Genomic DNA, 21,429 nt, shown 5'->3' on the forward strand with positions numbered 1-21,429 from the left:
GGATCTTGAAAGCTATGTCTGTATTTTTAAACCTTCCATTTTTAACTCCATGTGTGAAATTATGGCCAAGTAAACCAAATACCATTAAACCCAAACCAGTTTCCAGACCTGTAGATATGCTAAGTGCTTAACAGGCAGTTTGAGACTACTAGGCCAAATGTTGTTTACAAGATAGGATGCCCTTCTGACTCCCTTAAGCTAATCTTTTACCTGGCTGTATAAAAAAAAACTACCTCTCAGGACATCAGTAATACCTCACTTAGGTCCAAATGGGACACCTCAAGAGTACAGAACATGTTCCCTCTCCTTCTCTGCCCCCTCTCTCTCTGTGTCTCTCTAAGGAAATGCTCCCTCTCTTCCTTGCTACAGTTGAAGTCAGAAGTTTACATACACTCAGGTTGAAGTCATTAAAACTTGTTTTTCAACCACTCCACAAATTTCTTGTTAACAAACTATAGTTTTGGCAAGTCGGTTAGGACATCTACTTTGTGCATGACACGTAATTTTTCCAACAATTGTTTACAGACAGATTATTTCACTGTATCACAATTCCAGTGGGTCAGAAGTTTAAATTCACTAAGTTGACTGTGACTTTAAACAGCTTGGGAAATTCCAGAAAATTATGTCATGGTTTTAGAGGCTTCTGATAGGCTAATTGACATCATTTGAGTCCTCCTGTAGCTCAGTTGGTAGAGCATGGCGCTTGCAACGCCAGGGTTGTGAGTTCAATTCCCACGGGGGGCCAGTGTGAAAAATGTATGCACTAACTGTAAATCGCTCTGGATAAGAGCGTCTGCTAAATTACTAAAATGTAAAATGTAATTAATTGGAGGTGTACCTGTGGATGTATTTCAAGGCCTACCTTCAAACTCAGTGCCTCTTTGCTTTACATCATGGGAAAATCAAAAGAAATCAGCCAAGACCTCAGAAAAACATTGTAGACCTCCACAAGTCTGGTTCATCCTTGGGAGCAATTTCCAAACGCCTGAAATTACCATGTTTATCTGTACAAACAATAGTACGCAAATATAAATACCATGGGACCACGCACCCGTCATACCGCTCAGGATAGAGATGCGTGAATGTACTTTGGTGTGCAAATCAATCCCAGAGCAACAGCAAAGGACCTCGTGAAGATGCTGGAGGAAACAGGTACAAAAGTATCTATATCCACAGTAAAATGAGTCCTATATCGACATAATCTGAAAGGCCACTCAGCATGGAAGAAGCCACTGCTCCAAAACCGCCATAAAAAAGCCAGACTACGGTTTGCAACTGCACATGGGGACAAAGATCGTACTTTTTGGAGAAATGTCTTCTGGTCTGATCAAACAAAAATAGAACGGATGCTTGCAAGCCGAAGAACACCATACCAACCGTGAAGCACGGGGGTGGCAGCATCATGCTGTGGGGGTGCTTTTCTGCAGGAGGGACTGGTGCACTTCACAAAATAGATGGCATCATGAGAAAGGAAAATTATGTGGATATATTGAAGCAACATCTCAAGACATCAGTCAGGAAGTTAAAGCTTGGTCGGAAATGGGTTTTCCAAATGGACAATGACCCCAAGCATACTTCCAAAGTTGTGGCAAAATGGCTTAAGGACAACAAAGTCAAGGTATTGGAGTGGCCGTCACAAAGCCCTGACCTCAATCCTATAGAACATTTGTGGGCAGAACTGAAAAAGTGTGTGTGAGCAAGGAGGCCTACAAACCTGACTCAGTTACACCAGCTCTGTCAGGAGGAATGGGCCAAAATTCACCGAAATGATTGTGGGAAGCTTGTGGAAGGCTACCCGAAATGTTTGACCCAAGTTAAACAATTTAAAGAAAATGCTACCAAATACTAATTGAGTGTATGTAAACATCTGACCCACTGGGAATGTGATGAAATAAATAAAAGCTGATATAAAATCAATCTACTATTATTCTGACATTTCACATTCTTAAAATAAAAGTGGTGATCCTAACTGACCTAAAACAGGGAATTTTTACTAGGATTAAATGTCAGGAATTATGAAAACTGAGTTTAAATGTATTTGGCTAAGGTGTATGTAAACTTCCAACTTCAACTGTATCTATGGGAGATTAAGATCTTACTACCTCCTAAGCACAACCACAACATATATTTTTCTTACAGTGTGGTGCTCTACCACGTATCAGATCCTGAGCTCTCCTTCCACACTTGTGTTTTTCTAGAACTTGTGCGTAGATGAAGACAGACAACTAAAATAATCTTAGCGTGCAGAAGTGAGACTGCCTTATGCAATCATCCAACACAGGAAATATTGGAACGATAAAGAGTCTGCGTGACAAATATTGGCACAATACTCTATTTAACACATTCTGACTGAGTAGTCCTAAATGTTGAGGGAGACAGAGGGAGCGACAGTTTAAAACCAGATTATTTAAATAATGTTACAAAACACCTACTCTCCACTACTTGGTTGACAAAACCGTACTGATTGGAATTGCGAAGCAAAGTCTCCCTTTTAGATAGCTAGAATTAAGGACACCGCCACCATCCTTTTTTGTTCGTTTAAATTCAATCCAAAAACCAAACCAGCTGCATCTGTAGAAACAATGATTGCTTCACTAATCTTTCGTTACTCATTTAATCCGTCAAATCCCCTGCCCCCCCCCATTCGGAAATATTAGCAGCAGGGCAGACTCCTACTAGCTAATCTAAGCTCCTACAGATTTACACATGTAAACACAGCAGAATGTAGGTGCATTATCTGATACGGCTCATAGTAGGGAGATCATAAGGGTGGTCCGAGGGTACCACAAAAAATATGCTACTAAGGCAAAAGGTTGACCCAATTGAAATGAGAGGATAACTTGTGATGTACTAAGCCTAATGCTACAGCAACCAGGGAATGGGCATGTCACTGCTATATCACATGAATACACTTAAGACATGGCAAAGGGTGTAGGAAAGCTGGAAATTAGCTTAAAAATTGCAAAAAATAATTACCCATCCCATGGCAAATGTATAGAATTGCAGGAAATAAGCTTTCAACCTGTAAAATCATCTCCACCAACAAGAAGGGTGTGAACAATTTGCGTCATCAACAGTGCTTTTGCCCATAGAAATAGACCGGATGTTCCCCAATGCTCGAAAGGTGGCCTGAGCGAAAAGGTTTGGGAACCCCTGTGCTAGATAGTCAGAGGGTCACTTAGCCCAAAGGCCAGCAGATGGCGATATTGATTGTTTCATCTTACCATCTACACGCATTATATGCAGCTGGCAATACGCTCGTATCCCCCGTGGACCGGTTCGTAACTAAAACATTTTTCATTCAGGCTGCAAAGGCGTCGATTTCCTCCTTAACTAGATTTAATGGCAAGAAGGCGGAAACCGCATACTTTCTTTATGAAAAACCATTTCCCACCACCATTCTAGTTGCTAATGCTACATCCTGACGTTGTGCACTGCGTTCAGACAGATATATTAGAGAAAGGAATCCTATTGGGTAATGAATGGAGAAACGTATAATGCCCCACCCAGCAGACTATCGACCAATCGTGTTCATGGTGTCATGCTAAGTCAAACGGTTGCTAGGCTAATTGTGACGTAATCCCTTCTCAAACTCAAGGCACTGTATGAGTCGAGAAACTGCCTATTTTCCTCTAAAGTACGTAATGTCACAATTCCAAAGCGATATTACAGAGAACAAGTTAATTATCTCACATCTCGGAAAATATTTGCAATATTGTACTGCTTGTTCACGAAATTAATGTTAATTCATGTCCAATGGAGCTCCTCCCCCCTTTGTAATAACACAGTGCCACCGACACGGCCCGCGCCCAAGGACTATGGGCTCTCGTTCTCTGTGGCCAACGTGAGTAAGACATTTAAGTGTGTTAACCCTCGCAAGACTGTCGGCCCAGACGGCATCCCTAGCCGCCGCGTCCTCAGAGCATGCGCAGACCAGCTGACTGGAGTGTTAACGGACATTAAATCGCTCCCTATCCCAGTCTGCTGTCCCCCTTGCTTCAAGATGTCCACCATTGTTCCTGTACCCGAGAAAACAAAGGTAACTGAACTAAATGACTATTGCCCCGTAGCACTCACTTCTGTCATCATGAAGTGCTTTGAGAGGCTAGTCAAGGATCATATCACCTCTACCTTACACCCTAGACCCACTTCAATTTGCATACCGCCCCAATAGATCCACAGACGATGCAATCGCCATCACACTGCCCTATCCCATCTGGACAAGAGGAATACCTATGTAAGAATGGTGTTCCTTGATAATAGCTCAGCATTCAACACCATAGTACCCTCCAAGCTGATCATTAAGCTTGGGGCCTTAGGTCTGAACCCCGCCCTGTGCAACTGGGTCCTGGACTTCCTTACAGGCCGCCCCCAGGTGGTGAAGGTAGGAAACAACACCTCCACGTCACTGATCCTCAACACAGGGGCCCCACAAGGGTGCGTGCTCAGCCCCCTCCTGTACTCACTGTTCACCCATGACTGCGTGGCAACGCAGGCCTCCAACTCAATCATCAAGTTTGCAGACGACACAACAGTAGTAGGCCTGATTACCAACAATGACGAGACAGCCTACAGGGAGGAGGTGAGGGCCCTGGCGGAGTGGTGCCAGGAAAATAACCTCTCCCTCAACAAAACGAAGGAGCTGATCGTGGACTTCAGGAAACAGCAGAGGTAGCACGCCCCTATCCACATTGACGGGTCCGCAGTGGAGAAGGTGAAAAGCTTCAAGTTCCTCGGCATACACATCACTGACAATCTGAAATGGTCCACCCACATAGTGAGTGTGGTGAAGAAGGCGCAACAGCGCCTCTTCAACCTCAGGAGGCTGGAGAAATGTGGCTTGGCCCCTAAGACCCTCAAACTTTTACAGATGCACAATTGAGAGCATCTGATCAGGCTGTATCACCGCCTGGTACAGTAATTGCACCGCCCGCAACCGCAGGGCTCTCCAGAGGGTGGTGCGGTCTGCCCAACGCGTTGCCGGGGGCACACTGTCTGCCCTCCAGGACACCTACAGCACCCAATGTCACAGGAAGGCCAAAAAGATCAAGGACATCAACCACCCGAGCCACGGCCTGTTCACCCCGCTACCATCCAGAAGGCGAGGTCAGTATAGGTGCATCAAAGCTGGGACCGAGAGACTGAAAAACAGTTTCTAGCTCAAGGCCATGAGACTGTTAATTAGCCATCACTAGCCGGCTACCACCCGGTTACTCAACCCTGCACCTTGGAGGCTGCTGCCCTATATACATAGACATGGAATCACTGGTCACTTTAATAATGGAACACCAGTCCCTTTAATAATGTTTACATAATGCTTTACTCATTTCATATGTATATACTGTATTTATTCTACTGTATTTTAGTCAATGCCACTCCGACATTGCTCATCCTAATATTTATATATTATTTTACTTTAGATTTGTGTTTATTGTTGTGAATTGTTAGATACTACTGCACTGTTGGAGCTAGGAAAACAAGCATTTCGCTACACCCGTAATAACATCTGCTAAATATGTGTATGTGACCAATACAATTTGATTTGATTTACAATGCGTTTGGACAGTAAGATGGAAATGACTCAAAAGCGCCATCTGCTGGCCTTTGGGCTAGAGGGTTATGGTGTAGGCCTAGCTTACTACTTTTGACTTAACTACCTTCATTTGAGATATCTGCTAAGCATATTATCAAAACATCATCCTATGCATTGATATATCTATTTTCCAATAATATCTTTAAACACTGGGATGAGACCTGGAAATATTATATACATGTAGGCCTATTGCTTCCTAATTAGTGCTGAGCGATTAACCAATACATTTTATTTTTTATTTTTTTTTGACAGAGTCAGTTCAAATTACTTTAATTCCATTTAGTTTGTTTCTTTTGTGAGCCCAACGCGCCGTTTCTCTAGAAATAAATCAAATCATTCACGAAAGAAACCATGTCAAGAACTAGTGATGGGACGATTGATACCGGAGCTCCGATGCGGTTTTCAAAGCACTACGGATCCGACCAAATGTACCGATGCTCGTTTCAAAGTAACATTATCACAGGTGGCCATTTGATTAATTGTTCAGCAGTTTTATGGCTTGGGGATAGAAGCTGTTAAGGAACCTTTTGGACCTAGACTTGGCGCTCCAGTACTGCTACCCGTGCGGTAGCAGAGAGAACATTCTATGACTGGAGTCTTAGAATTTTTTTGGGGCCTTCCTCTGACACCGCCTAGTATATAGGTCCTGGATGGCAGGAAGCTTGGCCCCAGTGATGTACTGGGCAATACGCACTATCCTCTGTAGCGCCTTATGGTCAGATGCCGAGCAGTTGCCATACCAGGCGGTGATGCAATCGATCAGGATGCTCTCGATGAACATGAGGTGGTGGCGGAGGCTGAATGGCACAACAATGGGCCTCAGGATCTCGTCACGGTATCCCTGTGCATTCAAATGAACATAGATAAAATGTGATTAACTTCGTTGTCCTTAGCTTATGCCTGCCTATACCATAACCCCACCGCCACCATGGCATCATCACCACGCCATTCACAACGTTGACATCAGCAAACCGCTCACCCACACAAAGCCATACATGCGGTCTGCAATCTGCTCGGTACAGTTGAAACCGGGATTAATCCGTGAAGAGCATACTTCTCCAGCGTGCCAGTGGCCATCGAAGGTGAGCATTTGCCCACTGACGCCAAACTGCAGTCAGGTCAAGACCCTGGTGAGGACGACAAGCACACAGATGAGCTTCCCCGAGACAGTTTTTGACAGTTTGTGCAGAAATTCTTCAGTTGTGCAAACCCACAGTTTCATCAGCTGTCCGGGTGGCTGGTCTCAGATGATCCTACAAGTTTAGCAGTGGTGTAGTGGTGCCTGGAGAAGTGGGTATACTCTAATTTTGCCTGGAGAAGTGGGTATACTCTAATTTTGCCTGGAGAAGTGGGTATACTCTAATTTTGCCAAGAAATGTCCAAATGGCCCGCCCGGCGAAGGAAAGGCGCCCTGTGTGAAAAGTTCTATGAAAAACAGTGACATACACTCTGAATGAGTCAGAAATTCAAAGGTTTCAGATTTTCCCCCATTTTTTCAGGTTTTTGCTCTCACAGTTTTTTTTACAGAAGAAAATCACAATTGTATATTCTAAGTCCATAACAATGCTTGAACAACATCAGGAGACCACTTTTGAAGACATTTTGATTTTTGAGTGTAGTTGTCCTTTAATTCAAGTGTGCAGGCACTTTTGTTTGGTTAGTGGTGTTTCTGTTGCAAATGAGATGGAGTACGCAAAAAAAAAAAGGACACTAGATTGATACAAATAATCATCATATCATTCTGACAGGTAGGCATAGGCTACTTTGTAGCTAGTTAACATTTAATAAAGGAGATTTTTGGGAAAGCCTTTCCATCTACCAGAAGACAGTTAGACCTATCATTAGCAGTGCTATATTTTTCCTGTTCCTTAATTATTTGACACCTGAACGTTTTACTTCATTATGTGATGCATGTCTTACCTAGCTTCAAAGTAGTAGCCTATAGCCAAAATCCCACCATAGAAACGTGGAGGCAATTATTTTTATAAAGACATACTCATTATGCGTTCTCCTGTTCAACTTTCTTTCATTGTCTAGCAGCCAAAGGCATAGTCATATTAGCAACACATTACAGTTGTTGCATCTTTAAATCCCACCTCTTTCTACATTTCTAACGGATATTTCCATCTCTGTCCATGAAACCACTCGTATGTGCGGTGCGCATTTTTAGAACGGTGTTTATTCCGCAATCGCGTGTTAGAACGTTCACGCGTAGGCCTTCCGCCGTGTGCACATTGCTGCGCGTAAAATGTGGAGAAATAATAGTTTGTCAACATTTTAAGCTAAACATTCTGATCAGTTCCATCAGCCTTATTAATTGAGATGGCGTATACCTCCACCACACTACTTTGATACACATCAGTGGGGATTAAGAAGTGAGTGTACGAAATGCCCACTGAAAAATAAGTGGGCATACTGCGTATACCTGCGTATACCCTCCACTACACCACTGGGTATACGCAATGCTGACTGAAAAATAAGTAGGTATACGCCGTATACCAGCGTATACCCTGGACTACACCTCTGAAGTTTAGAAGCCAGATATGGAGGTCCTGGGCTGGCGTGGTTACACGTGGTCTGCTGTTATGAATCCAGTTGGACGTACTGTCAAATTCTCTAAAACGGCTTTGGAGGGGGCTTTGGTAGAGAAATGAACATTACATTCTCTGGCAACAACTCTGGTGGACATTCCTGCAGTCAGCATGCCAATTGCATGCTCCCTCAACTTGATACATCTGTGGCATTGTTGTGTGACAAAACTGCACATTTTAGAGTGGCCTTTTATTGTGCCCAGCACAAGGTGCACCTGTATAATGATCATGCTGTTTAATCAGCGTCTTGATATGGCACACCTGTCAGGTGGATGGATTATTTTGGCATTAACATTGTTGTTAAAACAATTCATTTTATTTAATAAAGTATAGGCTTCTAGCTTAAATAATGATTCACAGTTTTACAGAAAGAAAAAAAGGATTCACAGCAAAAAAGTGAAGCATGACAGAAGGTGAAAACCTGTAACAGTAACTGATAATAGACTACTAAAACCCAAGACTAACCACTACGCCACAGTGATTTGATGAATTTTATGGAAAATATTTATATATGAACATCAAACGCTGCTTTTCATTGCTGGCCAGCAGATATCACTAATGTGCATTGTGTTAAAAGCTCCGAGTAATAAACAGTTTTCCGGCGAATTTTGGTGGAAGTCCCAAAGGCTTCAGAAAGCCTCGGTTTCCCATCACTACACACTAATACACAAACGCAGGGGAGTTGCAGCGATGAGACAAGATCGCAATTGGATATCACGAAAATGGGGAGAAAAAAAGGCGTAAAATTACAACAAAAAAAGTTTTTTTTTTAAACTGTTGAAATTGTTAACAACAAATTTCCTGTTTGGCATAATGGAGCTCGTGGTGCGTGCACATGCTGGTTTGACGCAGTAGCTACACTGCCACTAACATCTGGAAAGTTTAAATGACCTGCATTTAGGTCAATTAAATTGCGACGTAATATCCAGAGATCGATGAAAAAACACTTACCTGTTAAGTTTGATTGTCCACTGTTGAACACCCACACAAAGTAGTTAAACACTTTAAATTGTTTGCAAATCGCCTCAGTAAAATGTATTCACTAACAAATGGTTGGTTATATTTTCTCGCTACGTGCATCTGACGGAAGATGTATCCGGGCGTTTATAAAGCATTAGGAGACAGCCCATCCCCATTCCTCTTCTCCTCCACTTGCTATTGGGCAATATCACTGCATTTGGTAATACTGCTATACTGTTTCCAGCGGTTGCATGAGAAAAGGGATGACGCAGAGACTGCTGATTGACAGTTGTAGTGAAGTAGCCTAGTACTAGCCTTCATTCATCGATGCCCACTTCTCACCTCTAACTACATGTATTTATCCGGACATTTTTTGCATTTGTAGTGCAATTATTACATTTACAAATTTTGCAACGTGTTTGGCATCTGAGAGGATTACTTTTGATGTGGGTTTATTTCGGGAACGCTTGTTAATTTGTCAACAGTCAGTTAGGTGATAATTACTGGGATATTACTAGATTACACTTTCACTAGACAGGCTGGGTGTGTACTGGAATCTTGGAAACCCTGTCTTATTTATACAAGGCCATGCCAAACTAATTCATCTATATTGTATCTTAAAGCGAAAGGGAGTCAGGGAGGTTTTCTTCACTCCCTCTGACTGCCTGTCAACCTGCCAAGGGCAACTTTTAAGCACAAACTTTAAGCAACCGTTAACATCCGGCATGGGAAGAGGAGGAAGAGAAGGAATGCAACCTTGGGTTTTTATTTTCCAGAGTAGCTCTGGTCCAGGTCTTTAGAGCATGTTCCTTCACTAAGGATCACACACTTACGCCCTTGACCAGAGCTACCCAGAGAGAAGTCTGTATCAAGGGAAGCCTTTCCTCTTCCCTCAGAATTTCTGGATATGGTATTAGGGATCCTCTATAAATAGTGCTTTCTATCTCTGTGTTGCTCAATCAATACTCCAATCAATACTAACCTATGTCATTGACTTCAGTTTCCTGGTGACCTATTGAATGGCACCCTATTCCCTACATAGTGCATTACTTTCAGTTTTGGGGAAGCTACTCTGAAAATATAGTTTACCAAGCTACCAATTTCTTCACACTGGAAGAAGTTAAGCTACGCTAAAGCTACCCTTAATAAAAATGTAGTTTACTTAATTAAAGTTACGTTGAAAAAGTAGTTCACTACATCCAAACTACTTCATGAAAAATTATCCTTTCTAAATCTGAAATGTCAAAGAATACAAAAGTGCAAGAACAGATCACTCTTATTAACAGAATTTTGTCATTTGTCCGTTTTAAACACAAAAATGATGTTTGAAGTGAGAATGAGGCAGGTCTGAGGCCGAAAAAGAAAGGAAATTCTTGCCTACTTCACCCGTATATTATTTGATTTTTGCAAAAAAATCTTGGTAGTTCCAGTAGTTATCTTCACCGCTACATGGCAAAAAAGTAATTACCTACTAAAAACATTACCAAGATTGTATTTTGTTTTTTACCAAGCTACTGCAAAATGTAGTTTATTTTACAAATTGAACTACATGTAGTTCATTTTTCCCCAACACTGATTACTTTGACCAGGGCCCAATGGCACCCTATTCCCTATGTAGTGCACAACTTTTGACCAGAGCCCTATGAGCTCTCATCTCGAAAACCCGACCCTAGGGTCAGGTTTTCGAGACTATATGAACTCTGCTCAAAAGTAGTGCACTACGTAGGGAATAGGGTGCTGTTTGGGACGCATCAATGACCTAGGGAGAGTTAAGCTTGTAAAGTTGTACTGTATTGGATTAATTCATACTTGATGTGTCTTCTTTGTTCTGAGAGATACTGTGTATACGATCATTCACACTTATTAGTACAAATCATAACACTTTGATAGATAACAGCAATGTTGTTCCGTCAATAAACTGTTGCATTGCATGACTGTGTGTCTGTGTGTAAAGTCACTGGGGCAATACAATGCCTTCACTGTGGGTATGTAATGTGAGGCCCTCAATTGGAACACATGGAATACAATGGAAGCATTGGATAGAAAATATAACCATTATGCTAATCACTAAGTCACTAAGTACTAGACCAACAAACTGAATAAGAGCAAATAACAATAGATCCATTACAAAAATATAGTTTCCCATTCAGGAACATTCAATTCATACTACACAGAAAACATTCTTGCAATCTAGCAAATCAAGTTTGATTATATTAAAGGAAAGGTTCACCTATTTTGAATTATATATTGTTTTTGTGCATCTGTGAGTGATGTTCTATTGATTCCCTGGGTCATTTCATGTGTTCATGTGTAACTGAGTTATTGGCATTCAAGCAGGCAGAAATCCGTCCGGTATGACGTAGCACCGTGATAAAGTCGCTCTCACTACACTGGAAGTTAATAGGAATACGACTTTTATTATCCCAGTTACTAATAAGCATGCACCCATTAAGAAAATGACTTTAAAAACTGTTAAATCCCCGTGGATGGATGAGGAATTGAAAAATTGTATGTTTGAGAGGGATGAGGCAAAAGAGATGGCAAATAGGTCTGGCTGCACAACCAATTGGCAAATGTATTGCAAATTGAGAAATCATGTGACTAAACTGAATTAAAAAAAAATAAACTACACTATGAAACAAAGCTAAATGACATAAAGATTGATGGTAAAAAGCTTTGGGCAAAAAGGCAAACACCGCTCCATCATTCATTGAATCAGATGGCTCATTCATCACAAAACCCATTGATACTGCCAACTACTTTAATTATCTTTTCATTGGCAAGATTAACAAACTTAGGCATGACATGCCAGCAACAAACATTGACACTACACATCCAAGTAGTAGTGAATATCAGACCAAATTATGAAAGACAAGCATTGTAATTTTGAATTCTGTAAAGTAAGTGTGGAAGAGGTGAAAAAAGTATTACTGTCGATCAACAATGACAAGCCACCGGGGTCTGACAACTTGGATGGAAAATTACGGAGGATAATAGCGGACGATATTGCCATTCCTATTTGCCATATCTTCAATTTAAGCCTACTAGAAGGTGTGTGCCCTCAGGCCTGGAGGGAAGCAAAAGTTATTCCCCTACCTAAGAATAGTAAAGCCCCCTTAACTGGCTCAAATAGCCAACCAATCAGCTTGTTACCAACCCATAGTAAACATTTGGAAAAAATTGTGTTTGACCAGATAAAATGCTATTTTACAGTAAACAAATTGACAGCAGACTTTTAGCACACTTTTAGGGAAGGAGTTTCAACAAGCACAGCACTTACACAAATGACTGATGATTGGCAGAGAGAAATTAATGATAAAAAGATTGTGGGGGCTGTTTTGTTAGACTTCAGTGCGGCTTTTGACATTATCGATCATAGTCTGTTGCTGGAAAAACCTATGTGTTATGGCTTTACACCCCCTGCTACTGTATATTGTGGATAAAGAGTTACCTGTCTAACAGAACACAGAGGGTGTTCTTTAATTGAAGCTTCTCCAACAAAATCCAGGTAGAATCAGGAATTCCCAGGGCAGCTGTCTAGGCCCCTTACTTTTTTCAATCTTTACTAACGACATTCCACTGGCTTTGACCAAAGCCAGTGTGTCTACAGTGAGGGAAAAAAGTATTTGATCCCCTGCTGATTTTGTACGTTTGCCCACTGACAAAGACATGATCAGTCTATAATTTTAATGGTAGGTTTATTTGAACAGTCAGAGACAGAATAACAACAAAAAAATCCAGAAAAACGCATGTCAAAAATGTTATAAATTGATTTCCATTTTAATGAGGGAAATAAGTATTTGACCCCTCTGCAAAACATGACTTAGTACTTGGTGGCAAAACCCTTGTTGGCAATCACAGAGGTCAGACGTTTCTTGTAGTTGGCCACCAGGTTTGCACACATCTCAGGAGGGATTTTGTCCCACTCCTCTTTGCAGATCTTCTCCAAGTTATTAAGGTTTCGAGGCTGACGTTTGGCAACTCGAACCTTCAGCTCCCTCCACAGATTTTCTATGGGATTAAGGTCTGAAGACTGGCTAGGCCACTCCAGGACCTTAATGTGCTTCTTCTTGAGCCACTCCTTTGTTGCCTTGGCCGTGTGTTTTGGGTCATTGTCATGCTGGAATACCCATCCACGACCCATTTTCAATGCCCTGGCTGAGGGAAGGAGGTTCTCACCCAAGATTTGACGGTACATGGCCCAGTCCATCGTCCCTTTGATGCGGTGAAGTTGTCCTGTGCCCTTAGCAGAAAAACACCCCCAAAGCATAATGTTTCCACCTCCATGTTTGACGGTGGGGATGGTGTTCTTGGGGTCATAGGCAGCATTCCTCTTCCTCCAAACACGGCAAGTTGAGTTGATGCCAAAGAGCTTGATTTTGGTCTCATCTGACCACAACACTTTCACCCAGTTCTCCTCTGAATCATTCAGATTTTCATTGGCAAACTTCAGACGGGCCTGTATATGTGCTTTCTTGAGCAGGGGGTGTGTTACCAATTGTTTTCTTTGTGACTATGGTCCCAGCTGCCTTGAGCATTGACAAGATCCTCCCGTGTAGTTCTGGGCTGATTCCTCACCGTTCTCATGATCATTGCAACTCCACAAGGTGAGATCTTGCATGGAGCCCCAGGCCGAGGGAGATTGACAGTTCTTTTGTGTTTCTTCCATTTGCGAATAATCGCACCAACTGTCGTCACCTTCTCACCAAGCTGCTTGGCGATGGTCTTGTAGCCCATTCCAGCCTTGTGTAGGTCTACAATCTTGTCCCTGACATCCTTGGAGAGCACTTTGGTCTTGGCCATGGTGGAGAGTTTGGAATCTGATTGATTGATTGCTTCTGTGGACAGGTGTCTTTTATACAGGTAACAAACTGAGATTAGGAGCACTCCCTTTAAGAGTGTGCTCCTAATCTCAGCTCGTTACCTGTATAAAAGACACCTGGGAGCCAGAAATATTTCTGATTGAGAGGGGGTCAAATACTTATTTCCCTCATTAAAATGCAAATCAATTTCTAACATTTTTGACATTTTTTTGTTGTTATTCTGTCTCTCACTGTTCAAATAAACCTACCATTAAAATTATAGACTGATCAGTGGGCAAACGTACAAAACCCCAAGAACACCATCCCCACCGTCAAACATGGAGGTGGAAACATTATGCTTTGGGGGTGTTTTTCTGCTAAGGGCACAGGACAACTTCACCGCATCAAAGGGACGATGGACTGGGCCATGTACCGTCAAATCTTGGGTGAGAACCTCCTTCCCTCAGCCAGGGCATTGAAAATGGGTCGTGGATGGGTATTCCAGCATGACAATGACCCAAAACACACGGCCAAGGCAACAAAGGAGTGGCTCAAGAAGAAGCACATTAAGGTCTTGGAGTGGCCTAGCCAGTCTCCAGACCTTAATCCCATAGAAAATCTGTGGAGGGAGCTGAAGGTTCGAGTTGCCAAACGTCAGCCTCGAAACCTTAATGACTTGGAGAAGATCTGCAAAGAGGAGTGGGACAAAATCCCTCCTGAGATGTGTGCAAACCTGGTGGCCAACTACAAGAAACGTCTGACCTCTGTGATTGCCAACAAGGGTTTTGCCACCAAGTACTAAGTCATGTTTTGCAGAGGGGTCAAATACTTATTTCCCTCATTAAAATGCAAATCAATTTCTAACATTTTTGACATGCGTTTTTCTGGATTTTTTTGTTGTTATTCTGTCTCTGACTGTTCAAATAAACCTACCATTAAAATTATAGACTGGTCATTTCTTTGTCAGTGGGCAAACGCACAAAATCAGCAGGGGATCAAATACTTTTTTCCCTCACTGTATGTATGCGGATGACTCAACACTATACACGTCAGCTACCACAGCGACTGAAATGGCAGCAACACTTAACAAAGAGCTGCAGTTAGTTTCAGAATGGGTGGCAAGGAATAAGTTAGTTTCAAAAACTAAAAGCATTGTATTTGGGACAAATCATTTACTAAACCCTAAACCTCAACTAAATCTTGTAATGAATAATGTGGAAATTGAGCAAGTTGAGGAGACTACATTTCTTGGACTAACAGTGGATTGTAAACTGTCATGGTCAAAACATATTGATACAACAGTAGCTAGGATGGGGAGAAGTCTGTCTATAATAAAGTGCTGCTCTGCATTCTTAACAGCACTATCAACAAGGCAGGTCCTACAGGCCCTAGTTTTGTCGCACCCGTACTACTGTTCAGTCATGTGGTCAGGTGCCACAAAGAGGGACTTAGGAAAATTGCAATTTGCTCAGAACAGGGTAGCACGGCTGGCCCTTGGATGTACACAGAGAGCTAACATTAATAATATGCATGTCAATCTCTCCTGGCTCAAAGTGGAGGAGAGATTGACTTCATCACTACTTGTATTTGTGAGAGGTATTGACATATTGAATGAACCGAGCTGTCTGTTTGAACTACTGGCACACAGCTCGGACACCCATGCATACCCCACAAGACATGCCACCAGAGGTCTCTTCACAGTGCCCAAGTCAAGAACAGACTATGGGAGGCGCACTGTCCTACATAGAGCCATGACTTCATGGAACTCTATTCCACATCAAGTAACTCATGCCAGCAGTAAAATTCGTTTTTTTTAAACAGATAAAAATACACCTAATGGAACAGCGGGGACTGTGAAGCAACACAAACATAGACACATGCATACAAACACACAATAACATACGCACTATACATTTTGTGTTATAGATATGTGGTGGTAGAGTAGAGGCCTGAAGGCACACACTTAATATGTTGTGAAATCTGTTATGAATGAATTGTAATGTTTTTAAAATGTATAACTGCCTTAATTTTGCTGGACCTCAGGAAGAGTAGCTGCTGCCTTGGCTGCCTTGGCAGCAGCTAATGGGGATCCATAATAAATACAAATATAAATAGTATATTGAAAGCAGATGCTTCCACACAGGTGTGGTTCCTGAGTTAATTAAGTAATTAACATCCCATCATGCTTAGGGTCATGTATAAAAATGCTGGGCATGTCATTATTTTGTCTGCCCCTATCCACAGGGTACGAGTGGTCACTGAATGGTTTTATGAGCATGAAAACAATGTAAACCATATGCCATGGCAGTCTCAGTCGAATGGGGACAGCTTGTCTGTCGAAATGTTGGTTGTAGAGTTGTTGCATCTGAGCTCCTTGAGTGTGAGGCTCTCATTTTCTTTTTCAAGTGTTCTGCTCCGCTGGCAGGTGTGCGTTTCTTTTGCCTCCAGATTGGCCATCTCAGCCACCAGATCTCAACCCAATTGAACACTTATTGGAGATTCTGGAGCGGCACCTGAGAGAGCGTTTTCCACCACCTTCAACTAAACACCAAATGATGGAATTTATTGTGGAAGAATGGTGTCGCATCCCTCCAATAGAGTTCCAGACACTTGTAGAATCTATGCCAAGGTCCATTGAAGCTGTTCCGGCTCGTGGCTCAACCCCCTATTTACACACTTTATGTTGGGGTTTCCTTTATTTTGGCAGTTACCTGTAACTTCAGTCTTGAATGATGATGATTCTCAATAGATTTCATGTTTGATATAGTGCAGGACGTGAGTAGTTAATAGGAGATTTAGGACTGTGTATTTGGGTCAAAGACTGTCTCAACACTTGATAAGAATAGTGGACTTCTACCTGGCTGATTACGGTGTTTGTGAGAGAAGTCAGAAATGCCTCTCCTGGCAACTGTGTGTGTGTGTGTGTGTTCATGTATATGCAGCTGAAAGAGGGCCAGGGTTCCTCACACACTATCTGGTGTCTGACATTTACGTGCACTATGTATGTGAACAAGAGTCTGGGACATTGGGACTCAGGTTATGAGGGGTGTAGGACTTGCTGAGTGGTAATTTATTTGATTTATAATCATCATCAATATTTTTCCACATTCTATTTTCCCCCTTGCAAACTTTTCTGATTTACATTTGTCCAGAGCGACTTACAGGAGCAATTAGGATTAAGTGCCTTACTTAAGGGCACGTCAACACATTTTTCACATAGTCGGCTTTGGGATTCAAACCAGCGGCCTTTCAGTTACTGGTCTGATGCTCTTAACCGCTAGGATGCCTGCCGCCCTACCATTTGAGGGTCATAGAGTTTAGGGTCCTGTTTGATTTGTGAGCACGCTGTGTTCATGCATTGCTCTACTGCCCTGATCTTCACTGTAAATACAATTCAAGTCCTGTTTGTCCCACCTCACCTGTCCTCTCTTTGTGGTGAGGTCAAATCTATTGGATGTGTAGGAGTGAACCTTTCTCCCCTCACCCCAGGCTCCTGGGAAACAAGGTAGAGTAGAGAGGACATGTATGGAGGGATGGAAATTAAGCTAGCCCGCTAGCCTGTGGCTAGTACTTTTCAGACCGAAAATGTGCCTAACTAGCCACTCGGCTAGTCAAATATTGTATTTTCATATATTGCATGGCACAGATTTTGGACGCGGGCTAGTAAAAATTGCAGTCTACTAGCCAGTGGCCAAAATCCTTTAATTCCATCCCTGCATGTAGGTCTTTAGTCTGTAGCACTCTTCAGAGGAAGTATGGATATTCAGTAATAATATGCCATTTAGCAGACACTTTTTTCCAAAGCCACTTACAGTATAGTGTGTGCATAAGTCTGTGGCGATGTCATCAGGATATCCATTTTGACTGGATCGAATCAGCATTCAGAGGTAGAGTGATGCAACTGGTGTGTAACAATGATGAGGGCTTGTGACTCAGACACTTGTGACATGACAGTTAGGCAAGTATGGATTGCATCTTAAATGCTGGCCAGGCCAATGATCTAGTTAGGCTCTTTCCATTGATGGTACTTAGCATTCCCACATGAAAAAAGACTATAGTGTATATTATGGTACAAATACTATAGTATTCACTGCAGTGTTTTTGCTGACTTTACTGTAGTATTTACTGCAGAATACTGTAGTATTTACAGTTTACTATAGTATAAATACTGTAGTAAAAAAAATAGTACTATATACTATAGTAATTACTGTAGTACTTTTGCGGACTGTAGTATACTGTAGTATTTACTGTAGTGTTTTTGGGGACATTACTGTAGTATTTACTAAAGTGTTTTTGTTTTATTGTCTTTCCCATAGAAGTGGGGAGGTTTCTCCTTGAGGAAACCTACTGGAGAAATACCAAAAGAGCAAATATTCCATAACCTGTAGGTAGGTAGGTAGGTAGGTAGGTAGGTAGGTACAGTTGAAGACGGAAGTTTACATACACCTTAGCCAAATACATTTAAACTCAGTTTTTCACAATTCCTGACATTTAATCCTAGTAAAAATTCCCTGTTTTAGGTCAGTTAGGATCACCACTTTATTTTAAGAATGTGAAATGTCAGAATAATTGTAGAGAGAATGATTTCTATCAGCTTTTATTTATTTCATCTCATTCCCAGTGGGTCAGAAGTTTACATACACTCAATTAGTATTTGGTAGCATTGCCTTTAAATTGTTTAACTTGGGTCAAATGTTTCAGGTAGCCTTCCACAAGCTTCCCACAATAAGTTGGGTGAATTTTGGCCCATTCCTCCTGATAGAGCCAGACCTAGTGTAACTGAGTCAGGTTTGTAGGCCTCCTTGCTCGCACACGCTTTTTCAGTTCTGCCCACACATTTTCTATAGGATTGAGGTCAGGGCTTTGTGATGGCCACTCCAATACCATGACTTTGTTGTCCTTAAGCCATTTTGCCACAACTTTGGAAGTATGCTTGGGGTCATTGTCCATTTGGAAGACCCATTTCCGACCAAGCTTTAACTTCCTGACTGATGTCTTGAGATGTTGCTTCAATATATCCACATCATTTTCCTTCCTCATGATGCCATCTATTTTGTGAAGTGCACCAGTCCCTCCTGCAGCAAAACACCCCCACAGCATGATGCTGCCACCCTTGTGCTTCACGGTTGGTATGGTGTTCTTCGGCTTGCAAGGGGCCCCCTTTTTCCTCCAAACATAACGATGGTCATTATGGTCAAACAGTTCTATTTTTGTTTCATCAGACCAGAGGACATTTCTCCAAAAAGTACGATCTTTGTCCCCATGTGCAGTTGCAAACCATAATCTGGCTTTTTTATGGCGGTTTTGGAGCAATGGCTTCTTCCTTGCTGAGCGGCCTTTCAGGTTATGTCGATATAGGACTTTTTTCTGTGGATATAGATACTTTTGTACCTGTTTCCTCCACTATCTTCACAAGGTCCTTTGCTGTTGTTCTGGGATTGATTTGCACTTTTTGCACCAAAGTACTTTCATCTTTGGGAGACAGACTGGGTGTCCTTCCTGAGCGGTATGACAGAAGCGTGGCCCCATGGTGTTTATACTTGCGTACTATTGTTTGTACAGATGAACGCGGTACCTTCAGGCATTTGGAAATTGCTCCCAAGGATGAACCAGACTTGTGGAGGTATACAATGTTTTTTCTGAGGTCTTGGCTGATTTATTTTGATTTTCCCATGATGTCAAGCAAAGAGGCACTGAGTTTGAAGGTAGGCCTTGAAATACATCCGCAGGTACACCTCCAATTGACTCAAATGATGTCAATTAGCCTATCAGAAGCTTCTAAAGCCATTACATCATTTTCTGGAATTTTCCAAGCTGTTTAAAGGCACAGTCAACTTAGTGTAAGTAAACTTCTGACCCACTGGAATTGTGATACAGTGAATTATAAGTGAAATAATCTGTCTGTAAACAATTGTTGGAAAAATTACTTGTGTCATGCACAAAGTAGATGTCCTAACCGACTTGCCAAAACTATAATTTGTTAACAAGAAATGTGTGGAGTGGTTGAAAAAACGAGTTTTAATGACTCCAACCAAAGTGTATGTAAACTTCCGACTTCAACTGTATGTAGGACTGGGTTCTGAACGGCGAGTTCAGAGCTTCTGCTCTTTTCTATGACCATAGGGAACACAATATATGGTCTATACTTGGCATGTAGGTTTCTCACTTAGGAGTGGCACAAATTGGGATATGGGGAGGGGACTGGGCAGGGTATATGTCAATTAAATACTGTAGTGTTTACTATAGTTTAAAACATGTAGTGTTTTTGCGGACTGTAGTGTTTTTGCGAACATTTCTGTAGCATTTACTACAGTGTTTTTGGGGGATAATACTGTAGTATTTAATATACTATTCTACAGTATACTACACAATTCTATACTAAGTACTACACATGATCGAGGGATACTACAGTGTGTAGTATAGTATTCTACAGTATACTACAGTTAACTACAGAATTCTATAGTAAGTACTGTATTATTCTATAGTAAACTGTAATATTTGTTATGTGGGTTTCCACAAGAACACATCCAACACAAACAAAGAAGAAATGTTAGGGATGATGACACCGCTTTCCCTATTATTGTGCCATAAAAAAACATATGCTCAGCAGTTGAGATGAAAAATTAGATAGAGTATGTTTGCGTTCCAAATGGTACCCTATTCAAATCAAATCAATCTTTTATGGTGACTATTTAACAGTCTGATGGCCTGGAGATAAAAGCTGTTTTTCAGTCTCTCAGTCCCAGCTTTGATGCATCTGTACTGTCTCTGCCTTCTAGATGGTAGTGAGATGAACAGGATGTGGCTCAGATGGCTGAGGTTCTTGATGATCTTCTTGGCCTTCCTGTGACACCGGGTGCTGTAGATTTCCTGGAGGGCAGGCAGTGTGCCCCCGGTGATGTGTTGGGCTGACTGCACCAACCTCTGGAGAGCCCTGTGGTTTCGGACTGTACAGTTGTCGTACCAGGCGATGATACAGCCCGACAGGATGCTCTCAATGGTGCATCTGTAAAAGTTTGTGACGGTCTTAGGGGTTGAATAGGCACTGTTGCACCATCTTCACCACACCGTATGTGTGGATGTACCATTTCAGGTTGTCAGTGATGTGCACACCGAGGAACTTGAAGCTTTTCACCCTCTCCACTGCGGCCCTGTCGATGTGGATGGGGGCGTGCTCCCTCTGCTGTCTCCTGAAGTCCACGATCAGCTCCTTCGTTTTGTAGTGCACTACTATGTAGGGTACAGGCTGCCAGTGGTGCACTATGTAGAGAATAGGGTGCCATTTAGGACGCAGAGAGATGTAGGCCACATCTAACTAGTGTTGTAAATGTTGTACCAGGCAAACAATTTATGTATGGACCTCGCTTTGTGCATAGGGGCATTGTCATGCTGAAACAGGAAAGGGCCTTCCCCAAACTGTTGCCACAAAGGTGGAAGCACAGAGTCGTCTAAAATGTCATTGTATGCTGTAGCGTTAAGATTT

At 42.0% G+C, this 21,429-nt stretch overlaps 1 protein-coding gene across 2 annotated transcripts in view; it reads right to left on the reverse strand.

The window, feature by feature from the left end:
• Nucleotides 1-21,429, reverse strand: part of LOC311132694 (protein NDRG1-like) — a 38,570-nt gene that overhangs the window by 12,274 nt on the left and 4,867 nt on the right. Inside the window, exon 1 of one of the 2 annotated variants that reach the window (XM_084165966.1) lies at nt 9,136-9,301. The exons of the other annotated variant lie outside the window; for it this stretch is intronic. The gene's annotated coding sequence lies outside the window, so the exon portion shown is untranslated. Of the gene's footprint in view, nt 1-9,135; nt 9,302-21,429 lie in introns of those variants that run through there. 2 annotated transcript variants of the gene reach the window in all.

This window comes from Coregonus lavaretus, assembly GCF_964263955.1.
Source record: "Coregonus lavaretus genome assembly, chromosome: 7".
NCBI classification, from domain to species: Eukaryota; Metazoa; Chordata; class Actinopteri; order Salmoniformes; family Salmonidae; genus Coregonus; species Coregonus lavaretus.